We start from the raw sequence: 6,000 nt of genomic DNA on the forward strand, positions 1-6,000 counted from the left end.
AGTCACACTCACCCAGTCACTCACCCAGCCACATTCACCCAGTCACACTCACACAGCCACATTCACCCAGTCACTCATCCAGCCACAATCACCAGTCACATTCACCCAGTCACACTCACCCAGTCACATTCACCCAGTCACACTCACCCAGCCACATTCACCCAGTCACTCATCCAGCCACAGTCGCCCAGTCACACTCACCCAGCCACACTCACCAGTCACATTCACCCAGTCACACTCACCCAGTCACACTCACCCAGTCACATTCACCCAGTCACACTCACCCAGCCACATTCACCCAGTCACTCATCCAGCCACAGTCACCCAGTCACACTCACCCAGCCACACTCACCAGTCACATTCACCCAGTCACACTCACCCAGTCACACTCACCCAGTCACATTCACCCAGTCACACTCACCCAGCCACATTCACCCAGTCACTCATCCAGCCACAATCACCCAGTCACATTCACCCAGTCACTCACCCAGCCACTCTCACCAGTCACATTCACCCACTCACATTCACTCAGTCACATTCACCCAGTCACTCACCCAGCCACATTCACCCAGTCACTCATCCAGCCACAGTCGCCCAGTCACACTCACCCAGCCACACTCACCAGTCACATTCACCCAGTCACACTCACCCAGTCACACTCACCCAGTCACATTCACCCAGTCACACTCACCCAGCCACATTCACCCAGTCACACTCACCCAGTCACACTCACCCAGTCACATTCACCCAGTCACACTCACCCAGCCACATTCACCCAGTCACTCATCCAGCCACAATCACCCAGTCACATTCACCCAGTCACTCACCCAGCCACTCTCACCAGTCACATTCACCCACTCACATTCACTCAGTCACATTCACCCAGTCACTCACCCAGCCACATTCACCCAGTCACACTCACCCAGTCACATTCACCAAGCCACATTCACCCAGTCACACTCACCCAGTCACTCACCCAGCCACATTCACCCAGTCACACTCACCCAGCCACACTCATCCAGTCACACTCATCCAGCCACAATCACCCAGTCACATTCACCTAGTCACTCACCCAGCCACATTCACCCAGTCACACTCACCCAGTCACATTCATCCAGTCACATTCACCCAGTCACACTCACCAGTCACATTCACCCAGTCACACTCACCCAGCCACAATCACCCAGTCACACTCACCCAGCCACAATCACCCACTCACCCAGTCACATTCACCCAGTCACATTCACCCAGCCACATTCACCCAGTCACATTAACCAAGTCACACTCACCCAGCCACATTCACCCAGTCACACTCACCCAGCCACAATCACCCAGTCACACTCACCCAGTCACATTCACCCAGTCACACTCACCCAGCCACATTCACCCAGTCACACTCGCCCAGCCACAATCACCCAGTGACATTCACCCAGTCACATTCACCCAGTCACACTCACCCAGTCACATTCACCCAGTCACACTCACCCAGCCACATTCACCCAGTCACACTCACCCAGTCACATTCACCCAGTCACACTCACCCAGCCACATTCACCCAGTCACACTCACCCAGCCACAATCACCCAGTGACATTCACCCAGTCACATTCACCCAGTCACACTCACCCAGTCACATTCACCCAGTCACACTCACCCAGTCACTCACCCAGCAAAATTCACCCAGTCACACTCACCCAGTCACATTCACCCAGTCACAATCACCCAGTCACATTCACCCAGTCACACTCACCAGTCACATTCACCCAGTCACACTCACCCAGTCACACTCACCCAGTCACATTCACCCAGTCACTCATCCAGTCAAATTCACCCAGTTACACTCACCCAGTCACATTCACCCAGTCACACTCACCCAGCCACACTCACCAGTCACATTCACCCAGTCACACTCACCCAGTCACATTCACCAAGCCACATTCATCCAGTCACATTCACCCAGTAACACTCACCCAGCCACATTCACCCAGTCACACTCACCCAGCCACACTTATCCAGTCACACTCATCCAGCCACAGTCACCCAGTCACATTCACCTAGTCACTCACCCAGCCACATTCACCCAGTCACACTCACCCAGTCACATTCATCCAGTCACATTCACCCAGTCACACTCACCAGTCACATTCACCCAGTCACACTCACCCAGCCACAATCACCCAGTCACACTCACCCAGCCACAATCACCCACTCACCCAGTCACATTCACCCAGTCACATTCACCCAGCCACATTCACCCAGTCACATTAACCAAGTCACACTCACCCAGCCACATTCACCCAGTCACACTCACCCAGCCACAATCACCCAGTCACACTCACCCAGTCACATTAACCCAGTCACACTCACCCAGCCACATTCACCCAGTCACACTCACCCAGCCACAATCACCCAGCCACAATCACCCAGTCACATTCACCCAGTCACACTCACCCAGTCACATTCACCCAGTCACACTCACCCAGTCACTCACCCAGCCACATTCACCCAGTCACACTCACCCAGTCACATTCACCCAGTCACACTCACCCAGCCACATTCACCCAGTCACACTCACCCAGCCACAATCACCCAGTGACATTCACCCAGTCACATTCACCCAGTCACACTCACCCAGTCACACTCACCCAGTCACATTCACCCAGTCACTCATCCAGTCACATTCACCCAGTTACACTCACCCAGTCACATTCACCCAGTAACACTCACCCAGCCACACTCACCAGTCACATTCACCCAGTCACATTCACCCAGTCACTCATCCAGTCACATTCACCCAGTCACACTCACCCAGTCACATTCACCCAGTCACACTCACCCAGCCACACTCACCCAGCCACAATCACCCACTCACCCAGTCACATTCACCCAGCCACATTCACCCAGTCACACTCACCCAATCACATTCACCCAGTGACATTCAACCAGTCACATTCACCCAGTCACATTCACCCAGTCACACTCACCCAGTCACTCACCCAGCAAAATTCACCCAGTCACACTCACCCAGTCACATTCACCCAGTCACAATCACCCAGTCACACTCACCCAGTCACATTCACCCAGTCACACTCACCCAGTCACACTCACCCAGTCACACTCACCCAGTCACATTCACCCAGTCACTCATCCAGTCACATTCACCCAGTCACACTCACCCAGCCACACTCACCAGTCACATTCACCCAGTCACACTCACCCAGTCACACTCACCCAGTCACATTCACCCAGTCACTCATCCAGTCACATTCACCCAGTTACACTCACCCAGTCACATTCACCCAGTCACACTCACTCAGCCACACTCACCAGTCACATTCACCCAGTCACACTCACCCAGTCACACTCACCCAGTCACATTCACCCAGTCACTCATCCAGTCACATTCACCCAGTCACACTCACCCAGTCACATTCACCCAGTCACACTCACCCAGCCACACTAACCCAGCCACACTCACCCAGACACAATCACCCACTCACCCAGTCACATTCACCCAGCCACATTCACCCAGTCACACTCACCCAATCACATTCACCCAGTCACACTCACCCAGCCACATTCACCCAGTGACACTCACCCAGCCACAATCACCCAGTCACACTCACCCAGTCACACTCACCCAGTCACATTCACCCAGTCACACTCACCCAGCCACATTCACCCAGTCACACTCACCCAGTCACACTCACCCAGTCACATTCACCCAGTCACACTCACCCAGCCACATTCACCCAGTCACACTCACCCAGCCACATTCACCCAGTCAGACTCACCCAGCCACAATCACCCAGTCAAACTCACCCATCCACAATCACCCAGTCACACTCATCCAGCCACATTCACCCAGCCACATTCACCCAGCCACACTCACCCAGCCACATTCACCCAACCAAATTCACCCAGTCACACTCACCCAGCCACATTCACCCAGCCACAATCACCCAGTCACACTCATCCAGCCACATTCACCCAGCCACACTCACCCAGCCACATTCACTCAGCCACATTCACCCAGTCACACTCACCCAGCCACAATCACCCAGTCACATTCACCCAGTCACACTCACCCAGCCACATTCACCCAGCCACATTCACCCAGTCACACTCACCCAGTCACACTCACCCAGCCACATTCACCCAGTCACATTCACCAAGCCACATTCACCCAGTCACACTCACCCAGTCACTCACCCAGCCACATTCACCCAGTCACACTCACCCAGCCACACTCATCCAGTCACACTCATCCAGCCACAATCACCCAGTCACATTCACCTAGTCACTCACCCAGCCACATTCACCCAGTCACACTCACCCAGTCACATTCATCCAGTCACATTCACCCAGTCACACTCACCAGTCACATTCACCCAGTCACACTCACCCAGCCACAATCACCCAGTCACACTCACCCAGCCACAATCACCCACTCACCCAGTCACATTCACCCAGTAACATTCACCCAGCCACATTCACCCAGCCACATTCACCCAGTCACATTCACCCAGTCACACTCACCCAGCCACAATCACCGTCACACTCACCCAGTCACATTCACCCAGTCACACTCACCCAGCCACAATCACCCAGTGACATTCACCCAGTCACAATCACCCAGCCACAATCACCCACTCACCCAGTCACATTCACCCAGCCACATTCACCCAGTCACACTCACCCAGCCACATTCACCCAGTCACACTCACCCAGCCACATTCACCCAGTCACACTCACCCAGCCACAATCACCCAGTGACATTCACCCAGTCACACTCACCCAGTCACATTCACCCAGTCACACTCACCCAGTCACTCACCCAGCCACATTCACCCAGTCATACTCACCCAGTCACATTCACCCAGTCACACTCACCCAGCCACATTCACCCAGTCACACTCACCCAGCCACAATCACCCAGTGACATTCACCCAGTCACATTCACCCAGTCACACTCACCCAGTCACATTCACCCAGTCACACTCACCCAGTCACTCACCCAGCAAAATTCACCCAGTCACACTCACCCAGTCACATTCACCCAGTCACAATCACCCAGTCACATTCACCCAGTCACACCAGTCACATTCACCCAGTCACACTCACCCAGTCACACTCACCCAGTCACATTCACCCAGTCACTCATCCAGTCACATTCACCCAGTCACACTCACCCAGTCACATTCACCCAGTCACACTCACCCAGCCACACTCACCAGTCACATTCACCCAGTCACACTCACCCAGTCACATTCACCCAGTCACTCATCCAGTCACATTCACCCAGTCACACTCACCCAGTCACATTCACCCAGTCACACTCACCCAGCCACACTCACCCAGCCACAATCACCCACTCACCCAGTCACATTCACCCAGCCACATTCACCCAGTCACACTCACCCAGTCACACTCACCCAGTCACATTCACCCAGTCACACTCACCCAGCCACATTCACCCAGTCACACTCACCCAGCCACATTCACCCAGTCAGACTCACCCAGCCACAATCACCCAGTCAAACTCACCCATCCACAATCACCCAGTCACACTCATCCAGCCACATTCACCCAGCCACATTCACCCAGCCACACTCACCCAGCCACATTCACCCAACCAAATTCACCCAGTCACACTCACCCAGCCACATTCACCCAGCCACAATCACCCAGTCACACTCATCCAGCCACATTCACCCAGCCACACTCACCCAGCCACATTCACTCAGCCACATTCACCCAGTCACACTCACCCAGCCACAATCACCCAGTCACATTCACCCAGTCACACTCACCCAGCCACATTCACCCAGCCACATTCACCCAGTCACACTCACCCAGTCACACTCACCCAGCCACATTCACCCAGTCACATTCACCAAGCCACATTCACCCAGTCACACTCACCCAGTCACTCACCCAGCCACATTAACCAAGTCACACTCACCCAGCCACATTCACCCAGTCACACTCACCCAGCCAA

At 54.4% G+C, this 6,000-nt stretch overlaps 1 protein-coding gene across 2 annotated transcripts in view; it reads right to left on the minus strand.

Moving 5' to 3' along the window:
* The window catches only part of LOC124861402 (NLR family CARD domain-containing protein 3-like), a 373,247-nt gene that overhangs the window by 144,633 nt on the left and 222,614 nt on the right, over window positions 1-6,000 (minus strand). The gene's annotated exons all lie outside the window — the stretch shown is intronic.

This window comes from Girardinichthys multiradiatus, chromosome 24 (assembly GCF_021462225.1).
Source record: "Girardinichthys multiradiatus isolate DD_20200921_A chromosome 24, DD_fGirMul_XY1, whole genome shotgun sequence".
Taxonomy (NCBI): domain Eukaryota; kingdom Metazoa; phylum Chordata; class Actinopteri; order Cyprinodontiformes; family Goodeidae; genus Girardinichthys; species Girardinichthys multiradiatus.